At 43.8% G+C, this 20,664-nt stretch overlaps 1 long non-coding RNA gene across 1 annotated transcript in view; it reads right to left on the bottom strand.

Moving 5' to 3' along the window:
• Positions 1 to 225: 225 nt before the first annotated feature.
• Positions 226 to 20,664, bottom strand: part of LOC145528453 (uncharacterized) — a 132,353-nt gene continuing 111,914 nt past the window's right edge. Inside the window, exons 4-5 of the long non-coding RNA XR_014070435.1 lie at positions 19,735 to 19,842; positions 226 to 405 (exon numbers count right to left, since the gene is read on the bottom strand). This is a non-coding gene — a long non-coding RNA (uncharacterized LOC145528453). The remainder of the gene's footprint in view (positions 406 to 19,734; positions 19,843 to 20,664) is intronic.

Below are 20,664 nucleotides of genomic sequence, written 5' to 3'. Positions count from 1 at the left end.
AGTGTTACTTTAACCATGGCCTCTCAATTTCCAACTTTACTCTTTTTTTCCTTTCCCCTGAAAAAAAAAAAGCTTTCACCCTGACTCTGTTCTGGGGAGGCACTGTGGGTTACTCGTGCATGAAAGGGTGGAGCTCTGGCCCATGAAATGGCATTTGTACAATATGCCAAGTATTTAGATAAATTTGACCCAGAAGCATTCCTTCTCCCAGTTTAATATCTCCACATACCTGCTTGCAGCAGAAAGTTGAGAGCACGGCTGTGATTTTGCTTTCCTCGTAACTCCATAGGCCTTTCACTGTGCACATGTGGGAAAGACATGTGCCCATCAATGAGGTAACAGAGCAGATATGATGAATCCCAGATGTTCACCGTGGCAGTTTGCCTTGAACTTGCAAGACCACAACTGGGAACAAATGTATAGATTTTCTTCACTTATTGTTTTACACCAAGCTGATGGAAAATCAATTGATCAGTTCAAGAAAAGGCCAGAGAAATCTTTCCATTTTAAAATGGAGAGGAAAAACACTGAAGCATTCTTGTGTGTTTTAAAATGAGGATTGGGTGAAGGGCTACGATCAACAAACAGTGACAGTAAATATAATTAACTGGTGAATTAATCCATTTCATGCTGCTGCTGCTGCTGTTAAGTCGCTTCAGTTGTGTCCGACTCTGTGCGACCCCATAGACGGCAGCCCACCAGGGTCCGCCGTCCCTGGGATTCTCCAGGCAAGAACACTGGAGTGGGTTGCCATTTCCTTCTCCAATGCATGAAAGTAAAAAGTGAAAGTGAAGTCGCTCAGTCGTGTCTGACTCTTAGCGACCCCATGGACTGCAGCCTACCAGGCTCCTCCATCCATGGGATTTTCCAGGCAAGAGTACTGGAGTGGAATCCATTTCATGGTTATACACAATACATGACTCCATTATTCTACACTCTAAAAAAGTTCAGTTTGCATTCTAGGTCGTGGTGAAATTCTAATTAGTCTTTGTTAATTGCATAGTTCAGTTTTCATTTTCACATTTTGCCCCACAAGATTAATTTTGAAATAAATGCCAGAGATGAGCAATTAGCGAGGGGTCCCCTGATCGCTTTTGTAAACTACTGCTGCCACCTTGTGGTGCTTCTGAAAAGTGGGCGAGATGAACATTTAGAACTATAAGTTTATCAGATGGTGGTTAGTTGTAGGTCGTTTACTTGTATTTCAGTTTTTTAAGAGCACACTAGCACCTCTAGTCTTGTCACAGAAGCTCATCTGAATGGTGCTGAGTACAAAAAATGTTTCTGGAGTTTGGAAATCTTGAGATTCTGGGTCGCTTCTGGGACTTTGGCTAATCAAGGGTTGCCTCACAGTTCTTATTGTGTAAGAAGGGCTCTCAAGAAGGGCTGCTCTGTCACTAAGACATTATCCAGAGAGGAAGCAGACTAATAAATAGAGGGTGGTGGTCATGGTGTCAAAGGAGGAATTTCAAGAAAGAAAGTAGTCAGCAGAGCTGGTGGTTACTAAGCAGCCCCCAGCATCCCAATTCCATCACTCTCTATCCCCCTTTCCTCCCTTTATTTTTTCCTCCATAGCTCTTTGTTCTAGATGCGTGATACTCTAATAATATCTAGTCTTTAATTTTGTATTATCCAATTCTACCACCAGAATGAATAAAAGCTCTACAGCAGAGACTTCCATGGTGATCCAGTGATTAAGAATCTGCCTTTGCAATGCAGGTGACACAGGTTCGATCCCTCTTTGGGGAACTAAGATCCCAGATGCCTCAGAACAACTAGTAAGCCCATGTGCCACAACTAGAGAGCCCATGCGCCGTGACAAAAGATCCCATGAGCCAAATAAATCTTAATTTTACAAAAAGTTATTTAAATTAAAAAAAAAATATTTTTAAAGTTCTATGCCAGTAGAACAGAACAGAAGTTCTAATAGAACCTTCCAAGATGATGGAAATGTTCTCTACCTATGCTGTCCAAATCCGAGAACCACTAGCCAACTGTGGCTATCAGTCACTTAAGAAGTGGCCACAGTGGCTCTCAATCTCTACTTTAGCCTTAATGAATTAAGATTTAAATAGCCGCATGTGACTAGTGGCTATTGTGTTGTACGAAGCAGCCCCAGAAGGCTAAGAGTATTCTACTCTATTTCCTGCCATGCTCCCAACACCAGAAGACAACGTGGAGGCCTAGAGCCCCTCCATAAACATATTCATTTAGTGAATACGTGACTATGAAGACTCAAAGCAATGTATTCTATTTAGTAAGAAGTTGTGGTTGAGGCTTCCCTGGTGGTTCAGACAGGAAAGAATTTCCCTGCAATGCAGAAGACTTGGGTTTGAGCCCTGGGTCAGGAAGATGCCCTGGAGAAGGGGATGGCAACCCACTCCAGTATTCTTGCCTGGAGAATCCCATGGACAGAGGAGCCTGGCGGGCTTCAGTCTATAAGGTTGCAAAGAGTCAGACAGGACTGAGCGACTACCACTTTCGCTTGTGTGTTGAGGTGAAGCGATCAGAGAGGAGCTGTGGTCCAGGCACATGCAGTTAAAAAGCCAAGGAGATGTAAGGAGCTGTATGTCCAACGTGATGTGAACAAGGGTCCTGCCAGCACTGACTCCCACAGCCTGGTGGGCATCAGTTCTGCAGTCAGAGACTGAACTAAGAGCCAGGAATCCTGCCAGGAGGGTCAGCGGAGGGAGGGAGAACAGGAAACCAGCTTCTCCCATGGGCCCATCTGGGCAGGCGTCCACAGCAGTGCTGCCATGGGGGACAGAGAACTCCTATCTATCTGTGGCCTTGTCCTTGAACCTGCAAGTTCCCCAGGTCATTCCGTGGACCATGAGGTTGACAACAGTGACCTCACAGGTGTGACAGGACTCAGGGAAGAGCTTTGTTAAGTGCACAGGATAGCCTCATTAGTATCATCACTACACATGGTTTCTTCCTCTTCTGGTCACTGCTCATGGAGTTGCAGAGAAGTCTGTGACCCTCCCTGGCCAGAGACTCTGACCCTGGACCCCAGCAGTCCAAGCTTGCACGTCTCCTCTGACCATCTGCTCCAGGCACCTACTGGGACTAATGCTCTAAGTGTGTCCCCATACCCCCAGGGGAAAAATGGCAGATTCCTTTTATAATATGTGCTAAATGAAGCACTGAAGGACATTAAGATACCGATTCTCAGGACTTAGAGGTAATAATTACAGAATTATAGATCACAGGATCATTCTAAAAAGACCCCCAAAGATACAGACGTTCGATTTTAAGAAAAGAATGCTTGTCGGGCTGCTAAAAAGTGTGTTTTCCACCCATTTTCCTATGTGTGTGTGTGTTAGTCACTCAGTCATGTTTGACTTTGTGACCCTGTGGGCTGTAGCTCACCAGTCTCCTCTGCCCAAGGAATTCTCTAGACAAGAGTACTGGAGTGGGTTGCCATTTCCTTCTCCAGGGGATCTTCCAGACCCAGGGAAAGAACCCTTGTTTCCTGCATTGCAGGCAGATTCTTTACCATCTGAGCCACCTGGAAAGCCCCCATTTTCCTATAAACCCCCTTATTTCAGAGGGGAAATCAATCCCCAGGTTGACTTCATATTCTGTTTCCACTGCCTTTATGAGAAGAAATTGTCATTTCCTTTAAATGTAGTATTTGGTGCATTTACAAATGTTGCAGAAAGGTGCTTAGCATTCGGTATTTTAAGAATCTCCCATTTGTTCTTTTTTTTTAATTTATTTATTTTAATTGGAGGATAATTACTTTATAATATTGTGGTGGTTTTTGCCATACATCAACATGAATCAGCCATGGGTGCACATGTGTCTCCCCGTCCTGAACTCCCCTCCCACCTCCCTCTGTACCCCATCCCTCTGGGTTGTCCCAGAGCACCAGGTATGAGTGCCCTGCTTCATGCATCGAACTTGCACTGGTCATCTATTTTACATATGGTAATATACATGTTTCAACGCTATTCTCTCAAATCATCCCACCTTTGCCTTCTCCCAAATACGTTGGCCACCTGATGAGAACTGACCCTGATGCTGTGAAAGATTGAGGGCAGGAGGAGAAGGGGATGATAGAGAATGAGATGGTTAAATGGCATCACTGACTCAATGGACATGAGTTTGAGCAAGCTCTGAGAGTTGGTAATGGACAGGGAAGCCTGGCATGCTGCAGTCCATGGGGTCACAAAGAGTAGAACATGACTGAACGACTGAACTGAACTGAACTGAATATTCCATAGTGTATATGTACCGCAACTTCCTTATCCATTCATCTGCCAATGGACATCTAGGTTTCTTCCATGTCCTAGCTATTGTAAACAGTGCTGCAATGAACACTGGGGTACATATGTCTCTTTCAATGCTCGTTTCCTCGGGATGCATGCCCAGCAGTGGGATTGCTGGGTCATATGGCAGTTCTATTTCCAGTTTTTTAAGGAATCTCCACACTGTTCTCCATAGTGGCCATACCAGTTTGCATTCCCATCAACAGTGTAAGAGGGTTCCCTTTTCTCCACACCCTATCCAGCATTTGTTTGTAGACTTTTTGATAGTGGCCATTCTGACTGGCATGAGATGATACCTCATTGTGGTTTTGATTTGCATTTCTCTAATAATGAGTGATGTTGAGCATCTTTTCATGTATTTATTAGCCATCTGTATCTCTTCTTTGGAGAAATATCTGCTTAGTTCTTTGGCCCACTTTTTGATTGGGTTGTTTGTTTTTCTGGTATTGAACTGCATGAGCTGCTGGTGTATTTTGGAGATTAATTCTTTCTCAGTTTTTTTGTTTGCTAGTATTTTCTCCCATTCTGAAGGCTGCCTTTTCACCTTGCTTATAGTTTCCTTCGTTGTGCAAAAGCTTTTAAGTTTAATTCGATCTCATTTGTTTATTTTTGTTTTTATTTCCTTTACACTGGGAGGTGGGTCACAGAGGATCTTGCTGTGATTTATGTCAGAGAGTGTTCTGCCTATGTTTTCCTCTAAGAGTGAGTTTTATAGTTTCTGGCCTTACATTTAGATCTTTAATTCATTTTAAGTTTATTTTTGTGTATAGTATTAGAAAGTGTCCTAGTTTCATTCTTTTACACGTGGTTGACCAGTTTTCCCAGCACTGCTTGTTAAAGAGATTGTCTTTTCTCCATTGTATATATATTTTTGCCTCCTTTGTCAAAGAAAAGGTGTCCATAGGTGCATGGATTTATCTCTGGGCTTTCTATTTTGTTCCATTGATCTATATTTCTGTGTGCCAGTAGCAAGAATCTCCCACTTGTTCTGGATGCCCCTTTTGTAATCCTGCAAGTTTACACAGTGTCTGTGCTGGTGTGTATTTGAAAGTTAGCTAGTTGCTGTTATGATGACTGTCCATAGGGGGTAGCGAGGGACCTCAAAGCAAAACAGCAAAACTTAAAATATGGTCAAACATGTGATTCTGCAGCTCTGTAAAGCAATGCTTCTCAATCTTTGGGTTTCTCTGGTGGCTCAGACAGTAAAGAATCCACCTATAATGCAGGAGATCTGGGTTTGATCCCTGGGTCAGGAAGATCCCCTGGAGAAGGGAATGGCTACCCACTCCAGTATTCTTGCCTGGAGAATTCCATGGACAGAGAGGAGCCTGGTGGGCTACAGTCCATGGGGTCCCAAAGAGCTGGACACAATGAGTGACTTTCACTCACTCACTCAGTCTTTAATGTGTACACAAATTCCCTGGGTATCTGGGTAGAATGCAGGCTCTGATTTGCCGGGTCTTCCCCAAGGGCTAAGGATCCCTGGTGGCTCAGAGGTTAAAGCGTCTGCCTCCAATGCGGGAGACCTGGGTTCGATCCCTGGGTCGGGAAGATCCTCTGGAGAAGGAAATGGCAAACCACTCCAGTATTCTTGCCTGGAGAATCCCACGGACGGAGGAGCCTGGTAGGCTACGGTCCACGGGGTCGCAAAGAGTCGGACACGACTGAGCAACTTCCCTTCCCTTCCTTCCCCAAGGGCTAAGATTCCACATTTCTGACAAGCCCCCAGGTGATGCCAATGCTGCTGGGCCAGGGACCACTCTTTGAGTAGCAAGGCTGTAAGTGACAAGTCCTCAACAGTCTTAGAGAAACCTCAGGATGTAGCTTTTCTTATTTAACACACGCTCATTCTATGAGCAGTGGAAATGCACCATAAACAGGATTCTTTGTTTTTAAATGACCTGGACAGGCTGAGTTCCAGGTTTGTCTTTGCCTTGCCCATGAGAGCAACATTTTCTCTCCTGTGGCACAGCTACTCTGCTGGTTAACATCAGAGGCTGGTATTGTTTGCCATCACCTTCGCCCAGTGGTGTGGGATTCCAAGCTACTCTGCTGGTTAACATCAGAGGCTGGTATTGTTTGCCATTACCTTCGCCCCAGTGGTGTGGGATTCCGAGCTACTCTGCTGGTTAACATCAGAGGCTGGTATTGTTTGCCATCACCTTCGCCCAGTGGTGTGGGATTCCGAACCTGATTTTGCCAGATCTTGTCCGAACAGTAAAACGTGTCTTTGCCCCTGAAACGTGCACCTGGTGGCCTGCAGCTACTTTCTGTGACTGGGACCATCAGAGGCCCCTGGACATGCAAAGGGAAAGAAGTCATGGTGTGTATGAGACATGGCACTGTGCGCTCTGACAGCAAGCCTGGGAGATACGTACAGTTCCTCATTCAATGATGAGACTGAGCTCGGAGAGATGAAGCGGCCCCAGTAAGAGGTAACTGACCCACCTCCCAAACTCTGGCCTTGAAAGTCTACCCATTGGCCTGGAGAGAATCAGGATTTTGATGTGTATGAACAGTCCTTGCTCTAAAGTACACTAGGGAGCTTCCCTGCAGGTCTGTGGTTAAGAATCTACCTGCCGATGCAGGGGACTCAGGTTTGAGAAGACCTAATCTGAGAAGATCCCACATGTCATGGGATAACTAAGTCTGTGTGCCACAACTACTGACCCTGTACTCTGGAGTCCATGCTCCACAACTAGAGAGTAGCCCCCACTTGCTGCATCTAGAGGAAGCCCACGCACAGCAAGGAAGACCTACATGTGTGAGTGCTAAATCACTTCAGTCGTGTCTAACTCTTTGCAACCCCTATGGACAGTAGCCCGCCAGGCTCCTCTGTCCATGGAGATCTTCAGGCAAGAATACTGGAGTGGGTTGCCATGCCCTCCTCCAGGAGATCTTCCTGACCCAGGGATCAAACTCACATCTCCTGCATTGCAGGCAGATTCTTTACCACTGAATCATCAGGGAAGCCCCAAGGAAGACCTAGCACTCCAAAAATAAAAGAAAGAAAAACACCTGTTTAAAAAAAAAAGAAAGAACCTGATGAACTCTATCACCCCACAAAATCTGAGAAGTAAATGAATGACTTAAGATCTCACCTGAGGGTCTGCAGGTCATAACTGGATGGACTTTTAAGTTCATTTAGTTTCAAGCAAACCTGACCTAAGCTGTTAGAAATCAGGAACCTACTGACCCATGGGAGGGGCAGTCAGGACTGGAAGGGGTCCCACTGAGGCTTCTGGGGGCTGCTAATGTTCCATTTCTCAGGCTGGGTGCCGGATACAGGAGAGGGCTCCCCTGGCGAAAATACAGTAAGCTGTACCCGTAAAACACGTGCACTCCTCTAGCTGCACCGGAAAATTACCTAAAGTTCATAACTTGGAAAGATTTTGACTACAAAGAGTAACCATTTTAAAAACAGAAATTAAATCATAATGCTTAAATCAATGACAATGAACAAATGCCCTGAATTCTCCCCTTTTGCAGATCCATCACTTCTGCTTAAAAACAAAACAAATCACCAATTACCTAATCTCGGCCACCTCCATGCAATGCATTGTAAGGCTAAAAACTTCAAAAACGGCCCGTCTCCTCTCTGTTTTCCATTCTGCTTTTCCTCTCTCCCCACTGATGCTTGGGGAACGACCTCACCTGATTTTTATGTGGAAAATTGAGTCCATCTGGCAATAGCTCCCTCCCGCCTCCTCCCCCCAACTTGAATGTGGTCCTGGGAGCCCATGTTTTCCCACCATGCTCCCCTCTGACAGTGAGGAGAAGGAGCCCCATCTCCTCTTGGCCTCTCTGCAGCTCACACCCCACGAGTCTGGTCCTGACACACACCTCCGGGGCCAGGGGACAGGGGGTGCAGATCCCCTCCCCACAGACAGAAGGCCAGATGTTCCAGACCTGGCCCCAGCCCGCTTCCAAGGTCTTCAGTTTCAGGAAAACAACCTGAGCCGCTGCCCCACTCCCTGAGGATACTGGTAGAATCCTCCCTTGAGATCTGAGTTCACCTTTTACACAGTCTTGACCCCTTAACTTTTGTCTTCTATTTCCTGACTTCCAGGCATACGTAGGGCCTAATTTTAAATGGCTTTGGAAGTTTAGACGTTCAGGCTTTTGCAAATAATTTAATTGAATGGCCGGAAATGCTCAAGTTTCTCGGAATACCTAGAACGTTTTAAACTCTTTAAACTGGGTGCTTCAGCTGTGCAGTCAGAGAGCTCAAGGCCCAGGACTGGTCTTCCTGTCCACAAGACACACATAAAGTGTCTAGCAAGGAATTTACCAGGTGTCACACAATGTGGGTCCCAACCTGCTGGAGGGCGCTGGAGAAGCCTGATTTTCCTAAAAGCTAAAACATCCATTCCCTTAATGATGTGCTCTGTTGTGTGCTAGGCTAAGTCACTTCAGTCACATCTGACACTTTGTGACCCTTTGTTCACTTTGTGAACGTGAGGCTCATCTGTCCATCAAATTTTCCAGTCAAGAATACTGGAGTGGGCTGCCATTTCCTCCTCCAGAGGATCTTCCTGTCCCAGCGACTGAACTCCCATCTCTTTTGTCTCCTCCACAGGCAGGCAGGTTCTTTACCACTAGTGCCACCTGGGAAGCCCCTTAATGATACATTTCCCCAAAGTTCGTAATTGTGTGATCTATTTAGTTCACATATGATAAAGTAGTCTCTGCTCCCATAAACCCTACAGCATTCATGCATTCCCAGGGGCACCTAACTTGGGGAGTGGAATGCAAGTTTACTTCCTCAGCTGAACATCTTGTTCAGGACACAACCTGCACAACTGTTCACGGCACCCCTGTCCATTATTTTGGAGATATTTTAGGTAACTTTTGGTATCTTTCTGCTTCCTCTACTTTTAATCATATCAATAATTCTTTTCAACCACTCCTTCTAAGGATACTTTAACTTTATTTTCATGCTTACGGTACATATTTGACAAATCCCCAGAATCTTTACCCAAGGTATCAGATTTATCTCTTTAAAGTGTCTTAGTTCCACTTTACTGTTTAAAAATGGATTTTTACAGAACTTGGTACACCATAGGGAATTATTTAATCAAATTACATAGCATATAGAGGGTTTATGCCAAATTAGTGAGGCCTGCCCAGACAGAATGAAAAGAGGCAAGAGCTCAACACAAGTGTATTCAGCTCTGTTGCACTTTGTTTTCAAAGCTAACATATTGCACTTTGTTTTTAAAGCTAATATATTGCAATTTGTTTTTAAACCTAATATAAATAAATAAAAGGGTTGGGAAATAGCAAATACTAATTAATACATCCAACATATTTAAAATACATTTGTGGGTTTTCTCTCCTCCATTCTTTTCCTAGAGCCCATGACTTGCAAGGCTAAGATAATTCAAAAGGATGCTCCTAACATAACCTAAGTCTGGGGAGAAGGCAGATATTCTTCAGAATGATAAAACACAGGAGATATGCCAACAGCATGGATAGCTGATGTATTTTAGATAATCCACCTGGAGACCAGATGACCATAATGGTCTTTTTCCATCCAACCAGCAGGATATGATACTCCCTCCACCCTCTCTCCAACAATGAACAAAAGAGAGAAATTCACTGCTAAGGACTGATCCATAGATTGACAATGCACACCCAAGGCCATGACCAAAGGCAACCATTTTAGGAAGAATATGAGGAATAAAAAAAACTGGGAGTAGGGAGTAGGAGATGGCAAGGAAGCATTCCAAAGGGAACTGTTTTTGCTCATGCACTGAGTAGTTATTACAGACTGGGGTCAAGCATGGGAGATATACTGAGAAGACAAACATGATTGTCCATAAAGGTCCCTTAAAACTCTATGGCCTACTGAGACTGGGATTGACATATATACAGTACTGTGTATAAAATAGATAACTAATGAGAACCTATTGTATGGCATGGAGAACACTCAGTGCGCTGTGGTGACCTAAATGGGAAGGAAATTCAAAAACAGGGGGATATCTGTATATGTATGGGTGATTCACTTTGATGTACAGCAGAAAACTAACACAACATTGTAAAGCAACTATACCCCAATAAAAATTTTTAAAAAAACCGCTATGGCTGACTACTCCTAAACGGTACATGGCATGAACCTGGGTAGACTCACCCCTCCCACCCCTTTTGACTGCAAACAGATTGATTCTATCACTAGAACAGAAGTTAAGAATTGATTGAAGGAGGTTTTTCAGCTAAACAAAGCAGACATAACACATGTTTATCTCCACCTCTTCCCCGATTCCCACAGAAGGACACTAAGAGAATTAGAAAGAGAGTCAGAGAAGAGATGACAGACTAGAGATGTCAACCAAATTTGGGAAAATTAAAAACAGTTGAATAAATGGTGCTGCCTTCACTGAGCTCTGAGAGCAAAACTCCAACTGCCTGCAGAGGAAATGAAACTGGTTAAAAAAAAGAAAAAAATGATTCCCAGTAAAGAAGCCTGGAAAGTTTCAGAAATCAAGGCACAGACACCTTCAAAGAGAAAGAATAGGGTGGGTTTGGCAGTGTAGGGCAGAAAGGAGAGCTGGTTTAAAGCTCTAATAAGGAGGAGTTGGGCCCCCAGATTTTAAGTGCAGTCTGCAAAGCCATGGGAATGACCCTGCCCTTCTTTGTGGAAGACAGGAGACTTATTCTCCAGAAGGGCTGGACCAGAGAAACGCTGGGTGAGAGTGGAGAAGTGAACTCAGTAAGGCCCTCCTTCCCCCTCCCCATCCCCACTCAGTCCTGACACGTGGGCTTCAGGAGGGCTGCCTATAAGGGAAAAGCATGGAACTGATAGATGAGTTGGCGTGTTTGACCCCTGTGAGAGGATTGTTTTGGCTTCTCAGATGGCACTAGTGGTAAAGAATCTGCATGCCAATGCAGGAGATGTAAGAGAAGCAGCAGGTTCAATCCCTGGGTTGGGAAGATCCCCTGGAGGAAGGCATGGCAACTCACTCCAGTATTCTTGCCTGGAGAATCCCATGGACAGAGGAGCCTAGTGGGCTACAGTCCATGGGGTCGCAAAGAGTCAGATATGCCTGAAGTGACTTAACACACATGCACAAGAGGATTGTTCGGGTTCTTTTAAAATGTTTGGGGCTGAATCAATGGTAAGTAACTGCTATGAAACTAAGTAAATGAAAAGTAAAGCAATTATTTTAAATGATATAATAAGAGAAATAAAATCATAATACAATACATGGTATAGCTGTGAACAATATTTGCATAATCAAAACAATGACAATACAAAATATCAATTTGACCAAAACACTATATAAATTAGGAAGATGGGGAAGGGGTATATGGCGGTTTAGGGGAAAAACAGAGGTGCAATGTTTGTGGGACATATAGTAAGTTAACCTTAAAAGTGCATCCCAGGGATTTCCCTAGTGGTCCAAAGGTTAAGAATCTGTCTTGCAATGCGGGGGACACTGGTTCAATCCCTGGTTAGGGAACTAAGATCCTACATGCCGTGGAGCAACTAAGTCCATGAGCCTCATGAAAGAGCCTATGTGCTGCAACCAAGACTCAACCCACCCAAATAAATATTAAATATGTATATATAATGCATTTCAATACACATTAGGTGCAGACAAATACTGTTTGATTTCATTTATATGAGGTACTGAGAATAGTCAAATTCATAGATTCACAAAGTATTGGGTTGGCTGAAAAATTCATTCCAGTGAAAAACCCAAACAAACTTTCCAGCCAACCCAATACATTGGTATCAATAGACGCCAGGGGCCAGGGGATTGGAGTCATAACAGTATTTCAGTAGTAGGAAGTCAATAAATGACTTCTAAAATTTTAAAAATTATAACTAGTAATACATACACATTATTAGAAATAGCAATGTTTAAAAAGAGAAAGAGAAGAAAAGGCTAAACGGTTTAAAAGCATGCATTCTGAGTGGTGGAGATGGGGAGCAAAAAGTAGGGTGCAGGCAGGCTGGGGAGAAGGAGCACTTCCTTTCCTGTAAGTCGTGGGGTATTATTTGACTTTTAAAATTGTGTGCACATATCACTTCAGTAAGAGTCAAACTACATTTTTAAAAGGAATTCGTTGGACATTCTTTAGAATTAGGTGTGCGTGTGCTCTGGATGGAGAGGGGATTAGACCACCTCTTTGCTCCCCTAATCACCAGCAGATGTGTGGATTTCTTCAGAGTCTGACAGAGGGGTTTTAAGAGACCACAACACAGAGACGGCCTCACAGCTGACCAGTCAGACTGACTTGCTTTATTGGTGGCTCCGTCCTTCCTTCCAGCTGAAAGGCCATAGATGTCTGGGATGATGGAAGTGTGGTGCAGTGCCTGCTGTGCCCATTTGAATTCCATAAAACTTAGCCAAGAGGTTCCTGCCTTGGCAGCTGAACAGTGGTTTTTCAGGGGTAAAATATCCCCAGAATGAATGGTAATGCTGCTTGGAGGGGAAAAGGGTCTATGTAGAAGCAACAATGATATCTGAATTAGAGCTACTGAAAGGACACTCAGTGTGGCAATGGATGTGTTAGCTGAGGACTGGGATTACACCTTATTTTGCAACATAGAAGTCACTTCCCATTCAGGCCTCCCAGAGGAGATGCTAGGGGAGATGGTGTAAAAACGAGTGAAAAGCTTCATTGTGTGGTACAATTAGATGAATGGCAAATTTATGGACAAAACGGAGCTGGTCTTGCACATGTGCTAGACAGGCTTTGGGGGTGCTTAATGAATGTGTGCATGAGATAGGTTTTCATCCTTTAGGTTTCACCCATGTATATCTTTATTTTAAAGCAGGTTTCCTGTAGAGAGCATAGTTTTTTTTTTTAATTCAATGTGATAATCTCTGATTTTTAATTGGAGTGTTTAAACCATTACATTTAATTAATCATCAATATGGTTGTGTTTATAGCTACCATCTTGATATCTGTTTTCTATTTCTTCATCTGTCCTCTGTTTCCCCTTTTCCATCATAAGATATTTTAAGATATTTAAAGGGTACTATGTAATGATTTGATATACATATATATTGTGAAAGGATCCCTCCACTGAGTTAATTAACACATCTATCCTTCACCTCACATATTTATCCTTTTTATAAGAACATTTAGGTTCTATTTTCTTAGCAAATTTCATTTATACAATACAGTGTTATCACCTATAGTGATTGGGACATATATACATTAAATCCTCAAATCTTATTCATCTTATAAATGAAAGTTTATACCCTTTTACGTACCTCTCCCTATTCCTCCCAACCCTCTGCAACCACCCTTCTGCTCTATTTCCATGAGTTAAACTTTTTTCCAGAGTCCACATACAAGTAATGCCATAAAGTATTTGTCTTTCTCTGTCTAATTTCACTCAGCAAAATGCCCTCTAAGTTCATCCATGTTGTCATAAATGACAGAATTTTCTTTTTTAAATAAATAATAGTTACATGTGTACACACACACACACACACACACACACTATGAATTCTTCCAATCCAAGAGCACAGAGTATCTTCCCAATTATTTGTCTTTCAAATTCTTTCAACAGTATCTTATAATTCTCAGTGTAGATAATTAATATTGTTTAAACGTCTATATAACCCAAAGTGCCCAAAATGTTCTATAGACTTGACTCAGTGCAATCACTATCCCAATGGCATTTTTCACAGAAACAGAAAAAACAATCCTGAAATTTGTATGAACCCACAAAAGACCACAAATAGCCAATGTAATCTTTAGAAAGAAAAACAAATTAGGAGGCATCACACCTCTTGATTTTAAACTATATTACAAAGCTATAATAATCAAAACCATATGGTATTGGGGGGACAGACACACAGATCAATGAAACAGAATAGAGAGCCAGAAATAAACCCACACCTCTGTGATCAATTAATCTATGAAACAAGATCCAAGAATATAGAATGGAGAAAGGGCAGTCTCTTCAATAAATTGTTCTGGGAAAATTGGATATCCACATGCAAAAGAATGAAATTAGACCTCTCTCTCTATCTTACACCATACACAAAAATCAGCTCAAATGGATTTAAGACTTGAATGTAAGATCTAAAACAATAAAACTAGAAGAAAACAGGGGGTAAGATCCTTGACATCAATCTTGGCAATGATTTTTTATTTTTTGGACTTAATACCAAAAGCAAAGACAAAATATTTGGAAGAGTTTCCCACTGTCCCGCCCCCACCAGGACTGAGATTCAGACCTTGATGGAGAGGGTGTATGGGTGTGGCCCATTGGATGGTGGAGCAGTTCACTGAGGTGTCTTGGGCCAGGTCTGACAAGCAATAAACCATGTGCCAGGGTGTGGACTATACTTACTGAGGAGCTACCCTCTGGGATGCGAGTGGAACTTACTGAAAAGCTTCTGCACGGAAATGCACTGGAAAGTTGCCCATCAGGGCACCAGTGAGGCTTGTTGGCACTCCTCCTGCTGGGTGCCTGGGAGACTTGCCAGAAGCTGGCTACAGTGCTAGCAGAAATCACTGGAACCACCCACTGGGGTGGCCCTGAAACTTGCATGAGGATAAGCCCCATGGGGTTTAGCCAAAAGCCCCAGAAGCAAGAAGAGAGGCAGGAAAATCCAGAAGCAGGAAATGAGAAACATCTTTGTCCTCCAGCACCCCTTCAGCACCCTTCTAGGGCAAAGCTTGATACTATGCCACCAGATGGAGGAGCAATGTTTACATGGCTCACCCTAGTATGACAAAGCAGAGCAAAGGAGGGTGGGTAGGAACTGCGAGGCAATAAAGTGATAACTGGCACAATTCAGGAAAATTATTTAAATCAACATCAATCATCATCATTCATTAATTGCTTAACACAACCCTGTGATACATTTTTCCTACCCTTTCTGGGCTTCATACACTTTGAGTGCTTGTTCATATGACACTGATTTTGTGACATTGTTCTCTATCAACAGACTAGAAAAGTAATTCAGTATTTCTTCTAGCATGCTTGATGGAAATCTGTTTCTTTAGTGTTAATAGTTCAGAATAGCTGCCTTGAACTTCAAAGCCTTTTGTAAATGTCCCTGAATCTGCCTGCCAATATAGGAGATGTGGGTTTGATCCCTGGGTCTAGAAGATCCCCTGGAGGAGGGGGTGGCAACCCACTCCAGTATTCTTGCTGGGAAATCCCATGGACAGAGGAACCTGGCATGATAGACTCCATGGGGTCACAAAAGAGTCAGACACTAGTGACTAAACAACAACAACCAGTTGCACTCCTGGTCTCTTCAATAGCTTGGGGTGAGGACCTGGGGTGTTACTGGTGTTCAGTGGTGGGCATGGGGAGTGGCTTCCTAGCACAGAAGGAAGGAGGGAACAGGACACACGTAGAGGACATGCAGCTCAAGCATCTCAGCCTAGGAGAGGTAAGCTGGGGTGGCTGCTTTCTCCACTTAGTCCTGGAGGGGAACCTGCTGACCCAGAGAAGGGACCCCAACAAGCTAGAGACTGAGACTTAAGCTTCATTAGCTTGAGCATCAGTCAACTTCTGTCACTACAGAATTGCAAAACTGACTTCCTACCTGTCTTCGAAGGCTTTGGGGTGGTTTCTGAAATTCTGCTTTAGCCTCAAAGGGTGTGGACTTTACTCAAAGGACATTGCACTTAAGAAGAGTTTTAGAAACAAGGCAGCCTCTTGGGATAAATGCCCAGACCCCTCCCATAAGGGGTCATTTTAGAAGCAGCAACAGTCACAGAAACTCCAGCTGGTTATTTTTTTAAAGACAGAATATGATGATTACTAAGTCATATCAAGTAGAGATATTTTTATCTTCTTTTACCAACTATATCACTTCTTTCAAACATGAAATGACTTTTGAGACAGGGATAGCTGTGGTCAGAATCAATATTCCCCCAAAGATGAGCTTCCTTCAGAGAATAGTGCATCTCCTCCAGTTGTGCACAGATCTAACAGTCCCAGGTAGAGAGCAGGAGGGCAACTAATGATTTTCCAGTCTTGTCCCCTCTCCTCCCCCCCAAACATCAGACCATCTGTATTCTGGGCCATACTTTCTTGGATAGAATACTAGAAAAATTTGACATGTAGCTAACTATATTCTTGCTCATGGTTTTTACCCCAGATTTCCTATACTATGCTCCTGAGTAGAAAAAAAATAGAGGCGCTGGAAAGTTTAAGGCTATTTTTTCCAAAGGTTATTATTAGCATGGGCCAGAGGACAGGCAGGTGGATGAAGGCGGAGCACTTATCCCATAACAGGGTGGGGCAGGGGGAGGGATTGAGGCCCCAGAGAGACGTACCTGCTTCAGCCATGTCTGCCCTCCATCTGGTATTTTCAGATGCCAGCTATGCCAATCTCCTTAACATTCTCTGCCATTTTATTTATATTCATCTCTATCATAAGAGAAAGCTCCAACTATCACTCAATATCCAAAAGCAATCATTTTTTAATTATGTGGTTTTTTAAATGATCAAAACAAAAAGACAAATAGGAAATATTTGCAACATATCACCAACAATGAACTTCAATACCTAATACAACTAGACCCTAAAAATTCTACATACCAACATCATCCAAGTAGGAATAGACTGATATAAAAAGATACCATTTGTAGAAGCCACTGAACTTTTGGGGTGCCCGAGAAAGGCTGGGGTGTGGGGACAGGTGGTAAAAATCTGTCCCCCAATTCATATGCTGAAGTCCTAACCCCGAGTACATCAGAATGTGACTGTAGGGACTTCCCTCATGGAACAGTCGATAAGACTCAATGCAGAGGCCCTGGGTTCAATCCCTGGTCAGGGAACTAGATCCCACATGCACAACTAAGACCCAGCACAGCCAAATAAATGTTGTTTTATTTTTTAAAAGAAATGTGACTGTATTTAGAGATAGGATCTTTAAAGAGGTAATTAAGTTATAATTAAATCATTAGTGTGCCTTAGTCCATTATGATGAATTGAGTAGAGTCCTAGACACTGTAGAAAGTTCTGAGAAGGAAGTGAAGAGAAAGAAACAAGTTTCACAAATTTAAAATATTTGCTGGATCAGCCCCTACCTTTGAGTTCTGAGAACTCTTCATGAGAGATATAGAGTCAGCATACATATGTGGACTTCTCATTAGATGATACCTAATCTAGGACCCCCAGGGGTCCTAGATTATTAAATAAAATCAACAAGTTCTTTGAAATTATTTATCTCCCAAGGTACCACAATTTCACTGTCCACTCCAAAAGAGAAAGTCAAAGAAACCTCACAAAATTGCAGCTTCTAGGTTTCACCAATTAACTTTTTTTTTCCTATTTTTTGGCTACACACAGCATGCGGGATCTTAATTCCTCAACCAGGGATCAGACATGTGCCTCCTGCAGTGGAAGTGTGGTATTCAAACCACTGGATGACCTTAAAATTAGGTACAAAAGCCCTGTCTTCCCTGGGTCACTGGCTTTTAGAAGTTTCTCAATGTCAAAGTCTTACTTGTAACAAGTAGCAGTCCAACCTCATGTTGTATAGTCATTCACTGGGATGGAGTGGTGGAAAGAGGGCTGGGAATAGACCCAAACAGCAGATGGTCAAGTTCTAGGGGGGCAGCTAGGACAGGTGATGGTAAAGCAAGGGGTGGGGTTGAGGGGTAGGTAGGGAGTTGGACCAAAAGAACCAGGGCTAAGAATTTGAGGAACAATGGGCAGAATCTCAGAGCACAAAATCTGGATCCTAAGACTGGGCCAATGTCTAGGCAAGGGACTTGGGTGACAGGCTGGGGTGAGTCTGTTTGAGGATCCTACACAGAAGCTGATGTACTGGAAACTCCCTTCCCTTCTGCATATGGCTCTAAACAGGGTCGAGTGCCAATGGATTTCCTGGTGTTTGTAAAACTGTCTCCACCATCCCCTGAAAGTGTTAGTCTCTCAGTCAAGTCTGACTCTTTGTGACCCCATGGACTGTAGCCCGCCAGGCTCTTCTGTCCATGGGATTCTCCAGGCAAGAATACTGGAGTTGCCATTCCCTTCACCAGGGGATCTTCCCGACCCAGGGATCGAACTTAGGTCTCCTGCATTGCAGGTGGATTCGTTACTGTCTGAGCCACCAGCCTCAATCCTCTATCTGCCTCTGAATCTCCTAGTTGACTTATTCAAAATATAGATTACATATACTCCTCATTCAGAGCTGCCTCCTCCTACCAGGCCAACCGAAGGGCCTGTACTGAAGAAAGAGCCTTTGCAGAACTCCCCACAATTATTTTTATATTTCTACATTTTTACAACTTCTCTGTAGTAGAGATTCCTGCCTTCAGAGAGTGGTAAAGAGATACAACTAGCTGGAAAGGTAATCTGGATTCTAGGACAGCAGTCAGAAACACCATTTTTTCCAACTTTGTAGAACTAGGAAGTTTTACCCATGAGCCCTGGTCTCATCCCCTGACCTTGGCCCTTCCAAGCTCCTCATTCCTACTGTCCCTACTGAAAAGCTTGGTCTGACTCCAGTATCCTATAATGACAGACTTAAGTAGGAAGTCGTCAGGCTCCCTTCCCAAAATGGGTGTTGTTGTTCAGTCATTCAGTTGTGTCTGGCTCTTTTGTGACCCCATGGACCATAGCCACCAGGTTTCTCTTGTCCATAGGTTTTCCTAGGCAAGAATATTGGAGTGGGTTGCCATTTCCTTCTCCAGGACATCTTCTTGACTCAGCAATCAAACCCGAATCTCGTGTGTCTCCTGCAATGGCAGTGAGATCCTTTACCACTGTGCCACCTGCAAAGCCTCCAATGGATAGGGACTTAAAATAAGGTCACTGCTCCTGGCAGACTGGCTCAGGACAAGGAATTCCCATCAGCTTTGGCTCCACCTCCAGTATGAAGTCCAGTTCTCTGAGGGGGCTACTTGGACTCCCATCTTTAGTGTGTCTCTCCTAGCACTTTGGGGGACTGATGCTCGGCCCCAACTGCCAGCTGTTGGGGTTCTTTTGGCCTGAACCATTTCTGGAGACTCTGCTTTGTGCCTGATTGTATATCTCCTTCAGACTCCATCCTAACTGTCTGTCTAGTTCCAAACCTAACACGTAGTAGATGCTATGAGAGGTAGCAAACATCTAAGGGTTTCCCCAGTAGCTTAGTGGTAAAGAATCTGCCTGCAATGCAGGAGATGCAGGAGACTTGGGTTTGATCCCTGGGTCAGGAAGATCCCCTGGAGAAGGAAATGGCAAGCCACTCCAGTATTCTTGCCTGAGAAATCCCATGGACAGAGGAGCCTGGCAGGCTACAATCCATGGGTTCACAAAAGAGTTGGACACAACTTAGTGACTAACAACAAAAACAACAGGACCCATATGCTATAATAAAAGAATCACCCCCTCTCTGCTTCACTTTGACCCCCAAACATAGCCTCACTCGGAGGCTCATTAAACTATCATATTGAAACTTGAGATTCAGCCACACGAAAAAACAATCACTCCAGTTACAAACATGAAGCATTTGAGGAAGACTGAATATGTACTTACTCGATACAGCCAGGTCTCAGCTCCTAAAATAAGGCTCAGTCCCCAGATCCCTCAGGATGGACGAGCAGCTCCCGATGCCAGGAAAGTGCTTCAGCAACATCAGGTGAGCTGTACAAATGAGAGGTAATTTGACAAGTCAGCCAGCATGGAGCAGCCCATCGAGTCAATGCAGAGTGCTCTAATGCACTTAAAAGCCCAGAAGCCAGCCCAGGCTGAGTGATAATGGCCTCAACACCACCGGGGATTTCGCAAGCCTAATTTCCAGGCCTGATGGCCGTAGTGTTCCATCTCCATTGGACTAATGAAGGCACAGCGGAGACAGAATCTGACAGAGAAGCTCACCCTGGCCTTTGTCTAGATTTATGGAGAAGAGAAGTTGCCAAGCAGGTAGATTAGACGTCAGCAGGGCTTCCCTCAGTGTGATGAGGTCTCAAGGGCATCACGGCTGTGAGATTTAATGTGAGTGTAGATCAGTGCTATGCACAGAGACCAGGAGGTGTGGGAGTTACTGAAAGGTCTCTTCTACTTTTACTCACGTGGCCCCAGTGCACTTCACTATTCAAATCCTTAACTTTTTCATCTGTCAACTACAACTAACTGTTATCTATCCCCAGAGGTTGTTGAGAAAACGAAACCTATGGAAAACAGCAGTATTGGGCCTAGCACAGAACGAGTACCCAATATATAGTAGCTTTTTATCTTTTTTTTTTTATTTGGCTGCTCCAGGTCTTAGTTGCAGCACATGGCATCTTTGATCTTTGTTGAGGCATCCAGGTGGCTCAGCGGGTAAAGAATCCACCTGCCAGTGCAAGGGTTGCAGGTTCGAGCCACGAATCAGGAAGATCCCCTGGAAGAGGAAATGACAACCCACTCCAGTGTTTTTGCCTGGATAATCCCATGGACAGAGGAGCCTGGTGGGCTACAGTCCAT

The sequence above is a fragment of the Giraffa tippelskirchi genome, chromosome 12, assembly GCF_054371585.1.
Source record: "Giraffa tippelskirchi isolate mGirTip1 chromosome 12, T2T-mGirTip1v1.2.pri, whole genome shotgun sequence".
NCBI classification, from domain to species: domain Eukaryota; kingdom Metazoa; phylum Chordata; class Mammalia; order Artiodactyla; family Giraffidae; genus Giraffa; species Giraffa tippelskirchi.
This window is presented reverse-complemented; position numbering and strand designations above follow the sequence as displayed.